At 35.9% G+C, this 23,035-nt stretch overlaps 1 non-coding gene across 1 annotated transcript; it reads left to right on the forward strand.

Annotated features, from left to right (window-relative positions):
* The first annotated feature begins 1,443 nt into the window (after positions 1 to 1,443).
* On the forward strand, positions 1,444 to 1,607 carry LOC142452319 (U1 spliceosomal RNA). Its single transcript, XR_012785335.1, has one exon. It is a non-coding gene; the product is annotated as a U1 spliceosomal RNA (small nuclear RNA).
* Positions 1,608 to 23,035: the final 21,428 nt, after the last annotated feature.

Raw genomic sequence — 23,035 nt, forward strand, 5'->3', positions numbered from 1 at the left:
CCAATTGGAAAATATCCGTATCTGCACCCATTGTAAAGAAAGATGATCTAACAGGATATATAATTTATTGGAAAGCAAAAAGCAGTCAATATCACTTCAAGTTTAATTAAAACACAGCTTTAACCAATTCTCCAGAGATTCCACTCAGATTCAGAAAGATTCCATGATTGACAGGAGACGGACATGGCTAAAGGTGAGCTCGCAGAGAGATAGCTTCTTGTTTTCTACTTACAATGAAAAAGCATTCTAGTATTTAGATAATAAATTATGGATATTATTGCAAAGAATAGAAATTCCCCACCACTTATTGAAATTAGAATTGCCATCCTGACAATTGTTCCTGTACTTGAACCCATTGTTGCCTGCACTGGGTCAATCCATTGCCTGGAGGGCCTTCCTCTTTCTCACTACCCCTGGCCTTTACCAAGTATGAAGTCTTTCTTTAGGAACTGGTCTCTCCTGACCAAATTATATACCATTACTATATATATAACTGTTGTGATATATATACATATATACATATATATATATATATATCATGAAAAGAGGAAGTTGACCATCAGAATAAACCAATTCGTGGAGAAGAGGAAGTCCTTCACCAGAAAGGACGGACCTGGTGGTTGGGATAATGGTCTAAAACAGCGCACTTGCCAATATGGCACAGGAGCAGGCTGCGTCTTTGTCTCGCTGTGTGTGGACTTGCTGTGCGTGGAAACTCACTTGATGACACATGACAAAGCAGCATTGATCGAGGCGTTAAAACCACTAAGGAACCCATTGTTTGAGTAGGAAATAGAAAGAAATAGCATCAGATCATTCAGTACAGTTTTCTGTGTCTTATTATGTTTCATCATGGAGTAATTAAAAAGAGGTTTTTATGTTGTAATAAATGTATGGCTTTTATATAGAATTTATTTATGGCTATCATTTACTCCCATTACAATCTAATGTTCTCATTTGTTTGGTCAGTTGGTTTGAAAAAGCACTTCATGCACTTTGTCATTTGGTGGCAAAACTTACATATTCACAAAATGTTCTCTTTTGTGCAGAGTTTTACTATGTTTCTTTATTAATCATCATCTCAATATTAGAAGTATAATATAAACATTTTAGAGATAATAGAAGAAAATAAATATTTTATGTTGTCATTTTGGAGAGATAATGAACTGTATTCTCCCAAAACAAAATATAAAAATCAAAGCGACACTTTGCTTCTATAAACAAGCTCCAACTCTGCGTCATGCACACCTAGATGTCTCTTCCGTGGCAATCCTTGATACAAATAAATGTAAAGATATTCTCTCAGGAATAATCACAAATAAAACATCATATTTTATTTATTTTAAGCGTATGTTACCAATTCCAAATAAAACCTTCAGTAGTTTACCTTTACACAAATAAATGGAAGAGTTAGTGAAAATCTTCCAAATAATTAGCTGTAGAATACTTACCTGGCAGGGGAGACACCATGATAATGAAGGTGGTTTTCCCAGGGCGAGGCTCACCCATTGCATTTGGGGTGTGCTGACCCCTGTGATTTCCCTAAATGCGAGAAACTCGACTGAATAATTTGTGGTAGTGGGGGACTGCGTTCATGCTATCCCCTGGAAAAAAATTAGTTGTAGACTTGAAATATCTATCAAAGATGCTATTTTTATATCATTGGAATTTGTAACATTTATTTTTTTTCTTATTTAATATCTTCTTTATTTCAAAAGACAATGACTCCATATACATTTAATCCTACAGATTTCACCCTGCTTGATTAACAGAAATGTCTTGCATCCGGTCTCATGAACATCATAGAGAATAGGATTTACAACACAGTGGGTCAGATCACAGAATGTAGGAGAATTAGATCATGCTGAGAAGATGGCTTAGTCAAGTTGACACAATTCTTTTTTTTAATCTTTTATTGGGGCTTATAAGGCTCTTATCACAGACTGTACATACATCAATTGAGCAAAGCACCCTTATACATTCGTTGCACTCATCATTCTCATAAGAATTTGTAACATTTAAAGCAAGATCATATAACATTGTTATGGGGGGGAATACTCATTCAGATATAAAAGTTTAAAAGAAACTCAAATATATCCTCAATGGCAAAAGTGCCTGTGCTATTTTATAAACTTCTCCTATTCTATGTCACTCCATAATGCCTACTGGACAAAGCATAGTTTGCGACGCGACATCTCCTCCAGAAAATTCCATTTCCTCAATCTGAAACATGCACATTGCATTCTCATCGTACCCTAGACATTCTTTCAGCGTAACATTTACAGTAGGATTAAATCCTGTACAGCTGTCACTTTGCAACCAAACACAATCAGGAAATTCAAAATGAAAAAAGAAAAAATCAGAGCCTCCTAACACCAAATACAAAGAAAATGGAGTACCTTGATGCTAAATTAAGTGTATACAGATATAGATATATAGTTTATAAAGAATATATGTCAATATATGTGTTAATATAGATGATCACCGCTATCAGCTATGTAGGAGCCCTTGAAGTACACTGGGTTAAATATAAGGCCCTGATGGTACACTGGTTACATTTGGGCTGCTAACCTCAAGCTCAGCAGTTCTAAGCCACCAACTGCTTCAAGAGAGAAAGACCTGATGCTCTACTCCTGTAAAGAGTCACTGTCTGAGAAACTCACAGGGGCAATTCAATCCTGTTCTATCGGTTGTTATGAGAAAGAATTGACTCAAGGGCAGTGAATTTGGCTTGGTTATCTGAAAGTTCAGGTGTTCAAGTTCACCACCTGAATAAAGAGAAGGAAATCCTCTTAATATCCTCAAGTTGACCTCAATATCCGCTTAATATCTTCAAGTTGAGGGCTCCTCTAGGAACATGGTTTTAAAGATGTACAAATAGAAGTGGTGATATCTGTTTCATGGACACTAGGAGTGTGTGGCAGTTACATAATCTGTCAACTTGCAGAGGGGTGGAGTCTGGCCTGTCAAGCAGGTTGCTGCTGTTGACCTCATTTGGAGGCACTCAGAAGAGAAATGGCTCTCTGGAGGTCAGACATGTGCTCACGCCCTGTGAGACATTCCTGATGTCAAGACAGATGGAGCTACACTGCTTGAGCGAGAGCCTGGAGCTGGAGGAGTCACATGGAGACCCACACCAGTGCTCAGATGCTTCTAACACCACTGGACCCACAAGACTTTCCACCCACTGGCCTGTGACCTTTTCCCCTTAATTCAATATCATTGCATGTGTTGCGTAAATCTGAAGAAGAATATGTAGACTGGTAATGGAGCTATGGGCTGCTTTAGGATTTATGGACTTGACCTGGACTAGGCTGAGATGTTTTCTTAATGTACAATTGCTCTTTGATATAAAATTCTCTCTTAGACACATATGAGTATCTATAAATTTGTTCCTCTAACCAACCCAGACTTATACAAAAGGCATCACAAACTAGTCCAACTCATGTCCCTGGGTCCAATGCTAGCTGGAGCTCTCTTCAAATTCACATAGCTGAAGCCTATAACAGAAAGGTAGGCAGAAAGCATGAAGATCATAACTCAGTGGCTGCAGAGTCCAGTCCACCCAAAACCATTTGGAACATGGCAGGGAAAGAATTCCCAGGTTTGACCTCAAGGTCAAAGGGCCACATGAGGTTAGCCCTCAAGTCGGAAACAAAAATCTCAGCAAACAATGAAGGTTAAGAGACCAAAGAGAAAAAAGATGATCACTGTTATCTTGTAGGTTGCAGCATTAGGCTACCACCTGACTAAATGTAAAGAAGACTAAAATCTTCACAACTGGACAAAAATATAACTGGACCGAATATGAATGTAGATGGAAGTCTCTCAGGGATTCTTCTTGCTTGGCAGCTCACTCAATGCCTATGGAAGCGGCAGTCAGAGAATCAAATGATGGATTGCTTTGGACGAATCTGCCGCACACTGTCTCTTAAAAGTGTTGAAAAGCAAGGATGTTACTTTGAAAACTAAGATGCCCCTGATCTAAACATTGGCATTTTCAATCACCTCGTATACATGTGAAAGTTGGACATTGAATAAGGAAGATGGAAGAATTGATGGACTCGAATTATGGTGTTGGTGAAGATTTGAAAGTAGCATGAACTGCGAAAAGAACGAATTTGTTTTGGAAGAGGTACAGCTCAAATGTTTCCTAGAAACAAGGACGGCAAGACCTTGTCTCACATACTTTACACATATTATCAGGAGAGACCAGCCTGCGGAAAAAGACATCATGCTTGGTAAAGTTGAGGGCCTTTCCTTTCTGGGTATCTTTCTGTAGATCTATGGCAGGACAGAGATACTTTATGTAATAGAATAAATTAAGCGCTTACCAAACATGAAACTAACCAAACTGATCAATGGTAAGCATAAGAGGAGCTCTGGTATCACAGTGGTTAAGTGCTAGGCAGCTAACCAAGAGGTGGGGACTTTGAAACTGTACGTTGTTCTGTTACAGAATAATGGGCACTCAGCTTCAGTTAAAATGACAGTCTTGGAAACCTTCATTTTATTATGTCCTATAGGGCCCCTATGAGTCAAGACTGATTTGTCTACGATGAGTTTGGTGATTAAGGGTAGAGCAGTTAAGATTTTTGTAATTCGTTTTACTATACATTGTATTGAACTCAAACAATGTCAAAATTATCATGAACATTAGTATTGTTTTGGCTGCCCAGGTATCTCTGAAGTCATACAAGAAGACACAGTGAAGCACTGTCCGCTGCTTGCCATCCCCGTGACAAGCTCTGGATCTAGTGCTTGTGATAATTTTTGGAATTTAGTTCTTGTTTACTAGTCTGTCTTCGTTTGGAAGCTGTGCTGATACCTGGTCAGCATTATGAAAACACGAAGGCCTCTAACAAGCAATTAGGTGGCAATGCAGGATGTGAAGTGTTTGGTAATCACACCTGCATTGAAGGTGAGAATTCTACCAGCCAACTTCCACTGCACATAATGATGGTAATCCAGATCAATAAGATATACCAGGATAAGTAAAAAAGCAATGTTATGAAAACCATACCCTATTGAACTTACTGAGCAAAACATATCAAAAGGTGAATTTATTCCTTTCCTATCTCCCCTCTAGGTCTGTACAATTCTGAAGGGAGCATTCTTTCTTTCTAACCTTTCCCAAGGAGAACTCTGCTCTTTGATTTTCACTATGTGAAAACACTTTGGATATCTTCCAGGGATTAAATCAGGCTCTTTCTAAATATCCTTTGAATTTTAAAAATGAAAAAGAGGTCTGAAGAGACACTGTCATTGATGCAGCCTTGATCCCACAAGGTTCCCCAAGAAATGCTCATAGAAGGTCATTTGTGCCCTTCAGGAATAGCAGGTCCATTGTTGCGATGGAAATATTCTTCCGTGTAACTCTCCTATCCCTTTTCCTAACCGATAGAGTTTTCAAAATTCTTCCTAATAACCCCCTAGGATCATCCTGTCCTTCATTAAAATCTATCCAGATCAGTTACTCTATGGACTTCCACAAAATTGTCATCATAAGAACCCCTGCATAGGAATATATTCAATGTTCTCTCTCTGTCTCTTTCACTTGATCTCTCTCTGTTTCTGAGTCAGTCCTAAGTCATTGGACACAGGAGAACTCCTCATGGGTGTCCAGTACAAATCTTTAGCAGAGTAGAGAGCCTCATTCTTCTCCCACAGAGGGCCCGATGATTTGGAACATCAGGTAGTTCGATGCGTAATCTACTGTACCCCCGGACTCCTTACTTGCTATCAGTGGGTCTAAATTTGGTTTAGTTATTGCTGAAGAGCCATACTTAACCCTGAGAATTTGATACCCCTACAATCAGAAACATTATATTGTATCAAGAAATTATGTTTAGTATAGCATAAAAAGGCCTTACTAGCAGCAAGAGATTTCACTGCTTGATTTATCCATTGGAGCAATATTTGCATCCATGTTTCTTTAGCCAATTCTTATGCTTTACTTTTAATTGAAGACATGAGATAAAAAAAGATATGCTTTCTGAACATTTACTGAATATAGTGACTTTTAATTTCTATTAATAAAAATATGAGTAAGTCGGAGCAAGTTTTAATTTAACTGGAAACCTTCCTACTTATATCTCACATCTAAGTAGTGTCAGCACATTTTGTTCCAGTAATAATTTTCTAAATTAAAAGAAATATTGTCAGCATATTTTGTTCCAGTAATAATTTTCCAAAAGAAAAATTCTAAAATTTTCTCCAATACAATAAAAATAGTACCACATAAATATTAGATAAAGCAACATTTCATTGAAACTAGTGACAGGATTAAGTTGGGAATTCTTTTCATATATGATCCTTAATGTTTATAGAGTTGTGTTCTATTTATATTTATTGAAAAAACACACACAAAATGTATTTCTTAGAAGCAAAGTCTTACTATATTTTAAGGGTAAGAACTAATGCAATAAATAATCCAGCTTAAGTGTGACCTTAAAATGTCATGTACACTGAGAATTATTTAAATGCAAACAGCAAGTAATAAAAAAGGAATTATTGAGTAGTAAGCTTATTATTTATATTCTTTTTAAAAAACCACTATTTAGATGTGAGAGATAAGCAAACTGGAGGCATTTTATTTATTTATTTATTCATTTTGATTGTAAAGAATTATACCATATATAAATGTGCACATATGCATATATGTATATATACTACACAGCCCATCTCAAGAAATAATATCAACAAGAAAATTTATAATCCTGTTGACTCAACTGCACACCAAGCTGGCAGCACATGATGTCCTTTGATCTGATGACTTGGAACCATTTCGTCAAATTTGAAGCAAATTTAATAAATCAAAATTTTCTTCCAAGTGCAAAGTGTTAGAACATTGCTCAAAATGCCCATAAAGCAGCTGGCAAATCTGTTGGCTAAATTCCTATTTTTCAGGTAGTTTAATATATTTCAAAACAAAATAAAAATAAAACAATAGCCACACAATCTTGTCACTGGTTCAATTATTTCAAAATAGTTACCAGGGTTTCAAAAACAGAGTAAATCAGTGCCTTAAGTATTTAATCTTCTTTCCAAATTATGTACTGAGCTTATCACTTTCATTTTGTTGTATTATAGAATGCATGTTTATGTTATTCTCTCACCTCGCTGCCCTATTACTTATTAACATAACTATAATTCAGTGTTTCCCAATATAGGTAATACTGAATTTGCAGCCCTCCTCAGGGCTTATTAATTAATTACAAATCATCCAGGGAGACAGCCAAAACAGATGCCTACACTTTATCCTGACAACAGGCTATAGTACAAACATTTTTAATTGTCAGAAGATCTTAAAGTAATTTTCTTTAGAAGGAGGATAATATTTTCAATGCCATCATATCGATGCTGACTCATAGTGGCCATGGTAGATTGTTCCTGTGAGTTTCTGAGACTATAAGTTTTTATAGAAGTAGAAAGCTCTTTCTCCCAAAAAGTGGCTGATGGTTTAGAACTCCTGACCTTGTAAATCATAGTCTAATGAGTAACCTCTGTCACTCAGGCTCCATAAAGGGGACCATGGGCCAAATAACCAAATTTGATAAGCTATGCACAAATTTGTCAAAAGCATGACAAAATTTTCTGTTTTCTTAGATCTTGCAGATATTTACAACTGAATGTGTCTGGCAATATACAATCATACTTTTCTATCATAAGTGTACTTAAAAGTAATTATTTTATGTGTGATCTCTCATGGAAAGTCTATTAAATAAGAATTGCCTTCCATCAATTATTTTTTAGAAAAGGAACTGTGAATGTTCAAATGGCCCTAAGAAGTAGAACTCAAAATTACATCATTTTAAGGTTAGATACTAAAATTTCCAGTATAAATTGAAATGACATTCCAAGAATCACTGATTGATATTTCTTCTAAAAAGAGGAAGGTCTTCATTCACAAAAGTTAACTAATAAATTACATCTGTTAAGTGATATAATATATTTTCAGAAAAAATTCAATTTATATAACATATTCTAAACTAAGTACGTGGTTTGTTTTGCTTTGCTTTGTGTATGAGCATAGCATGATCACATTCTATAAATTTGAAATACAGATATTAAAAAAGTATTTCTAAAAGACTTCATTTTTAGTTAAAAAACCTAATTTCAGAAATATTTTGTAATATATTTTAGGAAAGAGTATTTGAAGGCAAGAATGTGTTTCCATAAAGAAGTTAATATAGAAATGACATTCATAGCCCTTGCCTTCTTCAATATGTGCATAAGTAGTGAATGTATAAAAAATAATGTTACTCCAGTAATGAGTAATAAAAGGAAGAGGGAGATTGAAATTATTTTTAAAAGAAATTATTTACAACACTTAGTGAATCTTGCTAAGTGTTCTGGTTGGAAATACCTGAGGAACAATGCATAATGATATATTTTGATGTGGGATATGATAAGAAAGTTTAATAATTAAAAGAATTTTTAATGACAGTGACTATATACTAGTAGAAAAAAGTTCCACTATAGAAATCCTAGAAAAATATTGTAAGGTAATTTGTCCAATATAGAAGGAAACTAAAACTTTAAGAGGAAACTGTTGTGGTTAAGTGACATTGTGTCTGCTCTGATGTGTAGTGCTGCTCCAACAGAACGAACTACTGCCCGGGTCTGGGCGTCACCGCAGTCATTCATATGCTTGAGCCCGCTGATGCACCCACTGTCTCATTCTATCTTTGTGGGACCGTTCCTCTTTCTATTGACCTTGTAATTTACCAAACATGATGGTTTTCTCCCACGTGTGCTCCTTCTGAGCCACAAACACAGGACCTTGGGTCCTTCTGATAATGCCTAAAGACCATGAGAAAAAGTGTCATCGCCATTGCTTCACAGGACATTCTGACTGTGCTTCCAAGACAGATTTGCTCATTCTTACGGCAATCTGTAGCATATCAAACATTATTTATCAAAGGCGTCAATTATTCTACAATCCTCCTAATCAGTGCTTTTTGCATACAAAGGAGGCAATTGAAAATAAATCAGTCACACATTACTCACCAGCATGACTGTTGGCTCCTTTCACTCTTGACAGAGGTTATTTTGCAGATGTGTCCAACGCAATAGGTCGTTTCGTTTTTTTGAATGCTTTTTCTCTGGATATTGATTATGGACCCAGGTAAAATGACACTTTGATAACTTCTATGTTTCTCCATTAATCGTGATGCTATTTATTGATTCAGTTGTAGGAATTCTTGTTTTCTTTAGATAATGAATACTCAACTGAAGGTTGTATTCTTTCAGTAGTAAGTGTTTCAAGTCCTCTTTAGTGTCAGGAAGCCAGGTGTGGTGTCTACTTACCGCAAATTGCTAAGAATCATTCTTCCTATGCTAATGTCATGTTCTGACTCATAAGATCAAAATACAAAATTATTTGCTCAGCATACAGAGAGAGTAGTATTGTGAAAAAAAAGGTTTTCTTGATTTTGAACCATTCAGCATCCCCTTTTATTGCTCACTTGGCTGTCTCCTGACCTAGGTACAATTTCTGTAAGACGGATTACACACAACTGTTTTTGAGAGTTCTTGTTTTCCCCATGTTACACATAGTTTCTTACGAGTCTTTGTACAGTTAATAAAACACAAGTAAACAGCTTTCTGATAGTCTCAGTCAAGATTCGTTTTATCTCAACAGTGAAATCCCTCTTTCTATGTAGTCTTCTGAATGTGATATGAATGTCAAGGAGATTTCTGTTCATGTTAGTTAGCAATCATTTAAAAATATTATTCAAGGTTTTTACTTGCCTATAATATTAACATTGTTTTATACTTTCCATATTCTACTAGATCACTTTTATTTGGAATGAACATAGCATATATCTATTCCCGTTAGGTGGTCAAGTAGCTGTCTTCCAACTTCTTGGCCTAAATGAGTAAGCACCTTTAGCACTACATGAATTTGTTCAAAGATTTTAGTAAATATTCTGTCGATTCCTGGAGCCTTGTTTTTCATAAATGCCATTGACAGCTTGGGCTCCTTCCAATACAATTGAATCTTAATCACATGCTGCACCTGACATTATTGAAGATCAAACAGTTCTTTTTGATATTATGATTCTGTCTGTATTATTTGATATATGTACCAGTCAGTGTTTAGCACGTTTTAATATTTTGCTCATAGAATTTGTAATATGACAACTGAAAACTTGAGTTTTTTTTTCAGTTCTTTCAGCTTTATAAATTCTCAGTTTGTTCTTCTCTTTAGGTTTTTCTAGCTCCAGTTCTTTACATTTTTTTTCATTATAATACTTTGGTTTTTTGAACTAACCTTTGAAATGTTTTATTCAGTCCTTTTACTCCATCATTTCTTTCAGTCCTTGTAGCTTCTCTACATTCAAGAACATTTGAGAGTCTCTTCTAACATTAATTTGGGTAGTTTACCTGTCTTTTTAATGCCTTTTTATTTCCTCTATTTGTGATATTCTTGATGTCATTCCACAAACCATTTGGTATTCAGCCATAGATCAATGTATCAAATCTATTGTTGGGATGGTCTCTAAATTTAGATAGGGTATAGTCATATGTTGGCTCTCTTAAACTTGTTATGTTATTTTAAAATTCACTTTATTTGCATATGAGCACCTGATGCTCAGTTCCATAGTCAGCCCCTTACCTTGTGGCTGATACTATGGAGCTTATTCATCGTCTTTTTCAAAGATGTAGTTGATTTGATTCTTGGGTATTACATGCTCTGTTTGTTGCTGTACATGTATACAGTTGCTATCACATTGCTGAATAAAATACTTGGAAAAAAATAAGTTGCTGGTCATGAGCATTGCTTCTACAACCAAGACCAAAATTTCCAACTACCAATCCTTCCTCTTTGTTTCCAGGTGTATTTTTCTGGTCACCAGTAATTATTAAAGCACACTTATTACATGTTTGATCAATGAATAAATTTCTTCTGTCATTTCTTCTACCGGTGCTCTTTTAATCTACTCAAAATCATTTATGTATTCTGAATCATTAGTATACCCTATGATATGGTATATATGTGCATATATATGAAAAACACCATATCTAAAAAAAACTGTTACCAAAATTTCTCCAAAATTTATTTGTATTTAGGAAATTTTTGTTATCAAAATACAATATTAAATACAATCTTTAAAATCATCACTCTTTTATTCTCTTGATGCATTTAAATTCAAAGAATTATATGATATGATTGACATGAGCTGAGACATAATAGAAATGTTACTGAACCTTGTAAACTTTGTTAAGGAAGCTCCTTGAAGTAAAACTTGCCTTAGCACTTTTTTTTGCATCCCCGTTTTGAGCATCTATAAGAAGTAAAAACTCTAGCTTGCCTGTCAAAATATGAAACCTGAAGCAAATCTCCCTCCTTATCTCAAGATGTATTTTAACCCTAAACTGAAGGAAAAACAAAAACAAAACAATCGCCCTGAGTCAGCACTGACTCATGGAGCCCCTGTGGGACAGTAAAAGTGCTCCATAGCGAGCCAAAGGCTACATTTTTCTGCTGCGTAGCGGCTGGGAGTTCAAACCTTCACCATGTAATTCACTGCTAAGCCTTTACTCTCTGCATCTGTGAGACTCCTTAGTTGACCTCTAGTGGAACGAACAAAAAATGGTGACTAAAATGTCCCTTTGATTTTCATGTAAATCATTTTATATGACAAGATTTATAATTAGTGAATATACAATGAGTTCCAAATCCCCATGGTATTTTTCCTATAATTACCCTTTGAAATGTTTCTCATGTATTTTAGAAATTCACAGTTATAAATGGACTCTAATGTGTATAATTCATATTATTATTAACTTGTGTTGAACATTTTAATCATCTAATAATTCAGAACTGTTCCATCAGTGATGCCACCTAGCGGAGCTCCCATAGAGTACTAGTCTACCTTTTGGACTGCTAATCACAAGGTCCGTGAGTCAAACACACCAGCTGTGCCGAGGGAGTGAGATGAGGTTTTCGGCTCCTGAAAACATTTACAGTCTTAGATACGCCACAGGGGCGCTTTCTCTCTGTCCTGTATTGTTGTTAGGAGTCAGAAAAAACTTCTTGGCAGTGATTTTTTGGCTGTTTGATTTCACAAACATTGTGTTTGTGGAAATTTGAGATGCATTTTTAACTGATAGAGTATATGCTCACAAGAAAACATACAATGAGATTAAAATTTCCATGGGAGGTCAAGAAACCTTTTTTCCTTTAAAATATGTCAATAGGTTTTATTAAATTGCAGCAGATTATGCAAGAAATATATTTCCTCTCCAAATATAAACAGTTTGCTTTTTCTGTGTGGGTCTGTGCATATAGTTGTATGTTTAAGGCTCTCTAATAAATGGGAAAGAAAAATTTTCTTATTGAAATGATATAATTTTGCATGACACAGTTACATGGTAGATTATTATAGGCAGGTTAAATTAATGGCATTATAATGGTAAAAAGATGAATATAAATTAAACTCTAAGAAAATAGATCACAAGGAGTTATGTAATTTTACTAATGTAAAAACGTCACTGGTAACTCTAACCAGAGTAGTGAGCTGCAGTCTAAATTTCTAGGCACTAAGTACCTTTAAAGTACCAGGTTCTGGAGTTATAAAAAATGTCCATATCATTCCTCTCTTAAATTCTATGCCCTATTCTAAAAAATTCAGTTACAATTTGTTATCATGTCTACTCAGAATTTCTTCAACAGAGGAAAAAATTCAAAATCAAAAAGAGAAAGGTAAATGAAACTTAAAATAGTAAAATGGTTAATTCAGATAAAAGGAATGCTAGAAATCATTTAATAGTTAAATGTACCCTTAAAATAATACTTGTGTTGTAGTTCAAAGTAAAGTGATGCTTTTATGTTCCACTCGCTACACAAAAAACAAAGTTGACTAATCTAGTTCATATTATTTTTCACAAATAAACATTAGTTCTACATTCCTGTTTCATAGTTCCAGTATCCTCAACACCTTTTAAATTGAGGTATTCAAGTTCGTACTTCACTAAGATCTACCACCAAGATTAAGGAGTACCCTAGCTAGGGTTGACAATTGGAGGTCAACTTAGATTAGCGATTCTCTATAATAACCATCATTCCAGTGTATATATATTTTACTAATTTCTTTGTTTCCAGCACAGGTATCTATGATGCGGCATCTGATTTTGAGATGTTCATAATACAGATGAGAAAAGATCATGCCGTTAAATCCTTTTGATATAATGTGATAAATGTTTTAAAAGTGCTTGAATCAAAATCATGTGGGAGTTGCAATACTAAATAGACTAAGTGGGCCTGAGGAAATCAGATAAGCTTTCATAGAAGAAATTGCCTTCCTTGTAGTTATAGATAGATAAATAGAAATGTGCACTGTAGAAAATGCTTCTAGAAGTCCAAAATTTTATTTATTTTGTAGGAATGTAATACTTCCAGTTACAAGATTATCACTTGGATAAGATATTTATACTAAATGTCGCAGGCGACAAAGACGGTCCAGGGATGTTGATGGTGGAAGGTATAGAAACCATAAACTCATGGCCTGGTAACCACGATCAAGAGGAATACACTCAGCTATGCACTTCCTCTTTAAGAAGTTCATAATGATGAAATTTAAAAGAAAAAGGAATCTAGTTCTATTTGTGGGTATTTTTGTCTTTAAACCACATGTGTCCTTTCCATTTTAATGCTTCATTGTTTTAATATGAATCACTTTTTAAGAGGGAGAGCCAAAGGGTGCTGCAAAAAAAACCACAGGTTATGTTCAGTCATCAGATGAGCTTGACAATATTGTACTTCTCGAATAGTTAGTGCTAAATTCATAAAAAGTTTATTCTGTTTCAGAATTACTACATACCATTTGACATTTCTGTTGTGAAGTTCAAAAATCTGGCAACTCCTTCTGAATTTGAAAGCTTTTTTTTAAAATTCACATTGGTAGCCTTTAGGTTTATATTTATTTTTAACCAGAGGCATTCATTTTGCTGCCAGCTATCCTAAATTTTGTGACAAGTTAATTTTCAACTTGGGACTGTCAATCGTTCTAAATTAAGTTTAGCATCTAGGAATGTGCTAAGGGTCAATCCAATGGATTTGCTTTGAGGCAGAGGAAGAGTCCGTAGGGAGCTAATTAAGGAAAATATGCACCCCACTTCTCAGTGTTATGCTTGGGGCATCCTCATATCTCTTCTAATAATGAGCATGATTGTGAGCCACAGCCCCTGTTTCAGTGTACCAACTGGGTGACCTTAAACAAGTTACTGAACCCTTCTGAGCTGCAGTTAATCTCCTTTATGAAGAAAAAAAAAACATTTTCATGGTCTTGATATAAATGAAAGAGATAAGATCCATAAATCTCAAGAGATAGAAATGTAGTTTCTTAACATTGTCCTACTTTTGAAGCTCAAATATAGATGTCTTTAAACATAGTAAGTCATCACTAAAAGGTTAAAAATACATGAATAAACGTAAAATAAATATAAAAAGCAAATAGCACATATGTACCACAAAGAACTTGAGAAATTCACCAATTAAATTATGAAGTGGTGAATATTGAGAGTTATTTAAGAAAACACTTCTCTGAAGGAATAAAAATTGTTTTTAAGACAATTCAGTTACTGCAGTACAATATGTTTCATAGGTAATGCTCCCATGTAAGATTGCGCACACATATATAGTTTGCAGAGCGTGCTGAAGAAACAAATGAGTGAAATAAATGAGTGCTCAAGGGGAAAATATGAGCCATAATGTGTATGCTTATTTGTGTGTGAATATTATAACAGAGGTTAAAATCAGAAAGTTGAAATTCTCATCATCAGTCATCCCTGATAAATTGTGTTTGAGAAATCTCACAGTTATATAAGTTTTGTAAGTGGACAGAGCTATAAAATCTAAAGGAAAGAGTAACCCTTCTTCCATTCAGGAACATTTGACCAGCCTGCATGAAGTTTTAGTTACATAAATGCTTTAACAGATGTTCCAGATAATATATCTATATGCATATGCATTCAGGTATATACATGTGTATATGCACTCTATGAAGAAGTACATGGCAACACGATTGGAGAAAGGCATATTAACCACACATGATGTGCAGATGACAAATGGTGAGGAGAACTTGAATCACTTGCTGATGAAGAGCTGAGACTACAGCCTTCAATGTGCATTACAACTCCATGTAAAGGAAACAAAAGTCGTCACAACAGCATCCATTAGGTAGCATCATGATAAAGGGAGAAAATATTGAAACTCTGGGAAGCAGCAGTCAAAAGATGAAGAAACACGTTGCATTAGGTAAATCTGTTGCAGAAAATTTCTTTAAAGTATTGACGATCAAGAATGTTACTTTAAGGAGTAGGGTGCATCTGACCCAGACCATAGTATTTTCAGTGGCCTCACACTTGTGTGAACTTGGATATTAAATAAGGACCGCCGCAAGGAGCAATGGATGCATTTGAGTTATGGTGTAGGTGAAAAATATTGGCAATCCCATGGACTGCCCAAAGAATAAAGATATCTGTCTTGAAAGAAGTACATCCAGGTTGCTCTTTAGAGGGGAGGACAGCAAGTCCTTTAAACATGGTCTGAGGAGAGACATGTCTCTGCAGAGGGCTATCATGCTGAATATAAGAGAAGGACTGTGCAGAAGAGGAACGCCCTGAAGAAGACAGATGGACACAGTGGCTACAATGGTGGGCACCTCATTGTGAGGACGGTGCTGCACCCAGAGGTGCTGTTCTGTTGTACGTGGGTCTCTCTAGAGTGGCACTGACTGGATGGCACCTAACAATATACACTATTTTCCCAATCTATCATCTATGTTTGCTTTAGAAAACGTATAGAGCCAATAAAATGATTTTTTAAATGCTAACATTAAAAAAGAAAACGTATAGAGTTATCTGACCCTTACATTTTTATCACAGACTTAAAATCTCATTCTTGATATCAAAACAGTTGTTAAAAATGACATTTAGGATTTGGTGGGAAATTCTGGTTACAAAAACTTCCAGCAAAATCAAAACCGTCGTTTTCTTTAATGTGCACAACCTGGGTAATTCTTTAGTAACAAGTTTTTTTTTTCAGTCAATACTAATTGACTTCCTATCAAGTAATAATATTTGAAAAGGCTGCAAGTGCTTCCTGGAGTTTCACATATTTTTTCCAATGATTTTAATGTATGGAAAACTGGTTCGTAATCAGTCGGACAGAGCGTTCCTCTTGAGGTTGGTAGCATAGGCTGTCCTGATTACTATTCTTGGTATTTAAAAATAGTTTATGTACCAACATTTATTTTTGAATGAGGAATATGACAATTTAATTAAAGTTTAAACTCTAGTAGCTGTTGAAGATCATACATAATCCAATTACTTTTTATTCAATTAATTTAATAGCAAACCTCTTTGCTATAATTACTGTTAATCCCCTGATTTTTTTCCTCCTCTGCTGTTTATCAATGGTCTGTGAGTTATCTTATAGGAAATCATACTGGGATGTAATTATCAGCAGCTTCAAGTGGAATTAATGACTAAATAATATTTAATTACTAAGAATCCGCTGTCTCTAAATTAGTTAGAAAAAGATGGTAGGGATAGAGCCGAGCTTTATAATTGTTGTAACATTGAAGATTTGGGAATATTTGATTTAGTCACAGTATTATTCCAATCTCCAAACCAGTAAAATGGACTTAATGTAATGCAAGCGGACGAGAATGTACTTAATATGCGTGTTATGTACCGATCATTGGAAAAGCCAAGGAAAAAGCTCTCCATGTCCACCATGCAATTCAGAATTTTAAGCACATGCAGCGGCAGAGTCTTGCTCATTCCTTCATGGATAGAACATTCTAGTTTTAATACAATTCACAACACTTTCCCAGGCTGAAGTGTAATACATGTTAATTTTAAAAGTTTGTACCATATGCACTAATAACCACTGTCAAAATGTTGATTCATTTCCTTCCAGTCTTTGTGTTCATGTTTATATTTTAAAGGAATCGTGGTCATACATTATTTACAATTCTATCCTACTTTACCTCTTTATCACAAACATGTTCGGCCATTAAATATTCCTCTATGCTATTATTTTAATGACTGTAAATATCTCATTTTATGAGTCATAATTTATTTTACCAATCTTCTAATGTTCAACATTAGGTTGTTTCAATTTTTTATTTTTATTCAAAAGGAATGAACATTTTACCGCAAATGTTCTGTGTATTTTATTATTTTTGCTTTATGATAGGTTTAGTGTATCAGAGGTTATAACCATTAAAATGATTTTAACATATATGGAAAATTATCCTTCTAAAGGTTGTAATCATTTTCAATTCCAAAGCATTGTATGAGGTCAGAGTTTTAAATACTAGTCATCAATTATATATCTAGTAGTAGCTTCTGCTATCATATTATATAACAAGGGATTGACACAGGTTTTTTTATGAATTCTAGGTGCTTCTGTGGTTGAATAGAAGTTAGTGTTACCTTATTTTGGGAAATATTTATTTATAAATTTTAAGCAAATTGATGTTCTATTAGAAAAAATGATCCCCCAATTTTTGAGGTTTACACTAGAATAAGTAGTTACTTAAAGTTTATTTTTATTTCCATTTCAAATTGTCTGCTAAGGCTGAATTTGGAGGACCCCTGGTGGTGTTGTGATAGAGTTGACCTGCTAACATTAAGGTCAGCAGTTGAAAACCACCAGCTGCTTTGTGCGAGAACAGAAAGGCCTTCTATTCCCATAAAGACTTACAGTCTCAGAAATGCTCCTGGGAGGTTCTACTCTGTCGTTTAGGCTTGCTATGAGTCGGAATTACCTTGATGGTAACACTTTGAGTTTTTTCTCTAGGACTAGGTCAGTAGAGGCGCCCATATCTGGCACCTCCTAAGGGAACAGAGGAGTAATGACACCCAACAATGGCCCTTAAGCTTGATATTTGGAAGATGGATGTGCAACTTGCCCACACATTTCACAAACAAAGCTAATCCTGTGTCTAAAATCTAATATTATTGAGATGATAAGTATAATTCTCTCATGGGGAAAGGCAAGTGGAAGGATCAGTGACTATTTTGGCAATATTAAACTTTAGACCTATTTCATTTATGGAAAATGATGAAAGTGTTAAGTTGGGTTCTCTAGAGAAATGAAATCGATGATGCGTGTATGTGCAGTTGTATATAAACGAATTTATATAAAGAAATGGCTTACAGAGTTGTACAAATAGGCTAGTCCAGTCCAGTTTAATCCAGGCTTGTCCTGACTCATGGAAGCTGAAAAACAGGAACCAGGATGATGAAGAAGAGATAAAGGTGGGCACAGACTGGTGTATTCACAGGTAATATAAATTTGAAGTCTGCCAAATGACTCCACCATTTTAGTACGCTGACATCTCCTGGGAAGAGCAGGAAGTACAGTAGGAGGTGGAGGAACAAGACACAAGATCCAGTTCCAGCAGAAAGGTAAGGATCAAAGAGGAGTCCTTTCTACTCCCTCACTTTTAAACAAAAAGTTCAGCCCCCCCGCAAGGGGATTGGATTAGTCAGAGTTGACTAGAGAAACAAATCCAGGGAGAGGGTCATATGTTAATAAGAAAGAGCTTCATATCAAAGAGTAATTGTGTATTGAGAAAACACCCTAGCCCTGTCCAGATCAAATCCATAATTCTGATATTAGCCATATGTCTGATAAATTCCTCTTCAGACTCATGCAACACATGCAATGATGCTAAATGCAGGAAAATCACAGGGCAGTGGATGGAAATTCTTGTGAATCCAGTGGCAGTGGAAGCATCTCAACACTGGCAGGAGTCTCCACATGGTTCCTCCAGTTTTAGGACTCCAGTGAAGTACCAAGTGTCTTGTCGGCAGGAATGTCTCACAGGAGCTGAGCATGTGTCTGGCCTCCAGTGAGCTATTTTTCTCTGCACCTCCCAAATGAGGTTATCAAGCTGCGACCTGATTGACAAGCTAGACTACACCCCTTCACAAGTTGACAATAGATTATGTTACTACCACAGCGGTGTAATCACACTATCATCCAATTAATATGTTGGACTCTGGCCCTTTCCTTACCTTAGAGTGTCTAGTTGACATATCCCTAATTGTCACAATAAATAATCTAGATAATATTATCAACTTAATTGCTTCTACCAATAACTATATGGAAATTTAATCCAGTAGTTAGAAATTTAGCTTATTAAGGAACACAGGTGATTAGAGTTGGTAGTTGTTTCCTGGTTTAGTTTCTTCTGTAATTTTTGGATATAAGTTGGATATTTAGAAAAAAAGTATTGCAAATACATTTAATTGGATTATAAAATGATAATGATGTGAAAACACTTTCTCAATATTTATAGTAAAATCAGCAAGGAGAATTTACCTGTAATATTATTCTTAATTTCTAATGGATTTTCTCTTGGGGAAATGCAAATGTCTATATCAATCTTGACCATCTTTTGACTCTTGATATAAGCATCAAGTTCAGCACCTTCCTTCCCGGGTTTCTTTGCGTATCCAATGGGACAGATGTGAATTTATATAAAATATCAATAATTATCATTTTTATGTGTATTAATTTTATGTCTAGCACTAAGCATTCATATTATTTTTTAATTATATTGGTTCATGTGGAAACTGGATCAAGGTGCAGTTCTGCACCCAGTACAAGGATATATTGCATGATTTAAAATCAGAAGAGTTGTGCATCAGGGATTTATCCTAACACCATACACATTCAAAGTGTATGTTGAACAAATAATTAGAGACATTGGATAAATGAAGAATGCAGCATCAGGATGGGATGCAGGCTTATTAACAACCTGTGATATGCAGATGACACAATTTTGCTTGCTGAAAGTGATGAAAACCTGAAACAACTGCTGATGGAGATCAAGGTGGCACCATTTAGTATGGATTACAATATAAATGGAGAAAAGATTGAAGGTTTTCTTTTAGCTTTGATCCACAATCAATGCTCACGTAAGCAGCAGTTAAGATATCAAAAGAATTTGCATTGAGAACTCTACTGCACAAGACCTTTTTAAGTTGTGAAGAGTCAGGATTTAACATTGAGGATTAGGGTTGCCTCAAGTGCATGTGAAATTGAATGTTGGAAAGGATGATTGAAGAATAAAGGATCTATTTGAATTATGGTGCTAGAGAAGAATGTGAAAGTACCTTGGACTGCCAAAAGAACAACAACAAAAAAGTCTGTCTTGAATGAAATATGGTCAGAATGCGCCTTACCGGCAAGGATGGTGAGATTTCATCTTAATTACTTTGGACATGTGGTCAGGAGAGACCAGTCCCTGGAGAGATACATCATGCTTGGTAAAGTATAAGAGCAGCAAAAAAGAGTAAGGCCGTTGATCATAAGATGGAAGGCCACAGTGGCTGAACAATGGACTCAAATGTAAGAACTGCTGTAAGGCTGGCACAGAGCCAGGCAATGTTTAACTCTTATGTAAGACAGGGTTCTCTAGAAAAACAACCCCAGGATACTTATGATTGCATAGAGAGATATATGATATAGATTCTAGATATATAGATATATATATAACAGGAAGGAATATAGTAGCTAATTAGTTCACACAGCACTACAGAGGGCTCAGTTCAACTCACTTCCATGGAATAGTTAATATACTGGAAGTCCTTCAACTCTGGAGGGCTTCTGGGTCCAAGGTCAAGGAAGCAGACAGCTGAGTCATCCCTAGAATAATGCAGGCAGTCTGGCCACAGGCAACAACCAGCAGGGCAGGTCACCAATAGTGAGCAGCTCAGGAGCTTAGCAAAGCAGGCCCAGATGGGATACTGAGCTCAACCAATGCAAGATGACAGGATCTGACAGCCTCAGGCTCAACAATGTGTTCACCAGTAGTGTGGCGAAACAGGTCTCAAAGGAACCTCTAGTGCTGGCGACATGATCCACGGTTGGCGGTCCCACAGGTAGTGTAGCTAACAAGATGAGGCAAAAAACAGTTGCACTAAAGCAGTCACACACTGGTCTGATCATCAGAGAGCAAGAGAGAGAAGGGCAGGGCTTGACGAGCCATTTATCTCTTTGGCCTCCAATCGAACTGTGACCTTATTAATCCCACATGTTCCTATTGGCCTGGTTGGCACAATAAACCTGCATATCACAATTCTGTTGTACTTAGGGTTGCTACCAGTCAAAACCAACTCAATAGAACCTAATAACAACGACTCAAACTTGGGGATCATAGATATAGCTGTTATATTAGATCACAATTTAAACATTGTTTTATTATTTATCTAATTACACATTTTGCAAAGCTATATTTGTAAAAAAAACTTGTAGAGTATTACATTATTTGACTCTCAAAAAATTTTAAACAACTTTATGATTTGGGTCTGATGTCAACTCTGTTGGGTTGGGATTCTCCCATAACATAATCTAATATAGTCTGGTCTACTCCATGATATTATCTTCTATAAAACAGCCAAGCAGTTGTGGGAAGAATAGACCTTCTTAATCTGGTCACAGCTTTGATATGATTGAGCCAGGTTTCATTCATATTGGTGCCATGTCTTATTACAAATTGATAGTGTGTAGAAGCTAGCTGACTTCTACTACTGGATTTGAGTTTTGCACATACTATTATATTACGTGTTGGTCCAAGGAGCCATGAAGGAACTGCCTTTCAGAAAGCAAGGATTTTCCATTTGCATATGAAAGGTTGGTAGCAAGTCTTTCTAAGGCCACATTCACTATAAAGTCCACCTTCTCTGATTATATGCTTAGCAGAGAAATATAATAGTTTATGAGGGCATACCCCTCAGAAAGCAGAATTGAGTTGGGCAGTACTCGTTGTTCCCACTAGGTGAGCATCAAGCAATTCCATCTGAGTTAGTGCACCCAGATGCATCGCCAAGAAGGTACTCTCTAGACAGTGCATTTTTCATAAAAGCAGTATTGCTTAAACCTCATTTTTTATGGACAATTTAAGAGAACAGTGTTGTGATGTGAAATTTTGTTTCCGGCTGTTGAAAAACCACAGAAACAATTGTGTTGTTGAACATAGCTTGCAAGGACAGTGCTATGGAAAAAAAAACTCGTGTCTGTTTTTCTCTTTCAAAAAAGGGGAAATGTCGACTGATGATAAACCTCATTCTGGATGTCCGTCAACTTCCCAAATGGACAAAAATATCAACTCATAGTGCATTTGGAGTTCATTCCACCTGGTCAGACTGTTAATGAAACTATCTATTTTAGAAGTTCTGAAAAGATTGCATACCAGTGTGCAAAAAAAAAGGGGGGGCCTGATTTGTGTCAGATGGGGGACTGGTTTTGCCACCGTAAAAAATGTATCTGTCATGCAGCTATCTCTGTTTTTGGTAAAAATCGTCATATCTCTCTTGCCCCACACATCTTACTCCCTGACCTCACTCCGTGCAACTTCTTTTTATTTACACAAAGGAAGAGGGACATGAAAGGACAGCAATTTGATGATGTAGAAGAGATGAAGGAAAAAAATTCAAGGGAGAGCCTGTCTTCATAGCTTTGGGGGAAATTATTTTGGGGGGAGTACCCCAGTCCCTAATATTATTCATATATATATTATATATCACAAGGTTTGCTAGACAACAAGCCTAACGCAGGGAGATATGAATTTAAAAATCAACCCTATTGCCATCAAGTCGATTCCTAATCATAGGCTAGCGTAGAATTGCTCTGTGGGATTGCCAAGGCTGTAATCTTTTAGGAAGCACACTTGCACCTCTTTCTCCTAGAAAGCAAGTTGTGGCAGTGAAACTTTCGTAGCACTCATTGCGCCCACTAGGCGAGCATTGAGCCACTGAGGCTGAGTAGTGCACCCAGATGGATCACTAGGAAGGTTCTCTCTGGACACAGTGAATTTTTTTCACAAAAGCAGTTTTGCTCAGAACTATGGTTTGAACTACTTACTTTGTAATTCATAGCTGAAAACTAAAACCATAGCGCCATCATGATACAGGGGCCGTATAAAGAAAGGTAAAAGTAGGGGCCTTGTTTGTAATGAGTTTATCTGCCCATGTGATTAGACATAAGGAAGATGACATATAG

The sequence above is a fragment of the Tenrec ecaudatus genome, chromosome 6, assembly GCF_050624435.1.
Source record: "Tenrec ecaudatus isolate mTenEca1 chromosome 6, mTenEca1.hap1, whole genome shotgun sequence".
Classification (NCBI taxonomy): domain Eukaryota; kingdom Metazoa; phylum Chordata; class Mammalia; order Afrosoricida; family Tenrecidae; genus Tenrec; species Tenrec ecaudatus.